Here is a 1,150-nt window from a genome sequence, read left to right on the forward strand (position 1 = left end):
AGACAAAATAATAGAAGTAACAATCGTTAGCAATTCACAAATTAATCAAAATAATTGTATAAGTCAATTGCAACGATAATTCACAACGTTATGTTATATTTAAGCGTCTTGTTAAAAGCAAAAAAATAGATAAAATTATCATCTAGTTATACTGAAAAAAACAGTATCTTTTTATTAGTCAAATATATAAGTATATGATAAAATTTAATACAAAAGTATGTGTATTTAAATTATATATTTGAATAATAATAGAATAATTTTTTAAAAAGATGCATCGTTGGCTTTTATGTTCTTTTTGTCTAATAATTTGACTTATTTATAAAGTCTATTATAATTTGAATTTTAATCTAATAAATATGTGGCTAAAGAAAAAAAAGCTGATAAGGTAAAATATTATTTTATTAATATGAATAGAATTAGAAATTTTGTTGTGTAACAAACAAAAAAAAGATTAATTTGAAAACAAAGAATTATATATACAGTTAGAAACATAGACTTGTACAATATAAAAGTCTGGTTACATATTTTGCTTTGAATAATTTTGCCGATTAAATTAATCGCCTGTTAACTCATGAAGTAATCTTTATTTCAACATGAATAATGTTTTAATATGGACAGACTTAATTTTTTTGTTGTTTGACATATATGTAACAAAGAGATTAGATTGAAGATAGTGAATTATATATTTAAAATAAATTTCATTAACTCGTCAAATAATTTCGACAGTAATTTTAGTATGCATAGAATTAATTTCTTGTTATTTTATATATAAAAAAAAGATAAGATTGACGATAATAATTATATATTTACAATTTTTATTCTTTAAATTCTGCTCATTGTGAATTAATCGATGATTAATTCGTCAAAAAATAAAATATTTTATTAACATAAATGAAATTGTTAAGGTTTTTTTTTTCGTTTAATATATGGAAAAGGAATCTAAAACAAAGAATATTGAATTGTATATATGATATGTAGCTAGAATTTCTTGCCGTAAATAATATCGAAGTCGTTTCGACTCTTAAAAATTGAACGTTTTCGATACTGTTCGATATATCGATTGTTCCACCGAATGCATATCAATTTCGAAGGAAAGGATTGTACTTCTAGCCAAGGCTGCATTATGGTTATGTTTTAATATGTGCTGTGG

Source organism: Trachymyrmex septentrionalis, unplaced genomic scaffold (assembly GCF_001594115.1).
Source record: "Trachymyrmex septentrionalis isolate Tsep2-gDNA-1 unplaced genomic scaffold, Tsep1.0 scaffold87, whole genome shotgun sequence".
NCBI lineage: Eukaryota > Metazoa > Arthropoda > Insecta > Hymenoptera > Formicidae > Trachymyrmex > Trachymyrmex septentrionalis.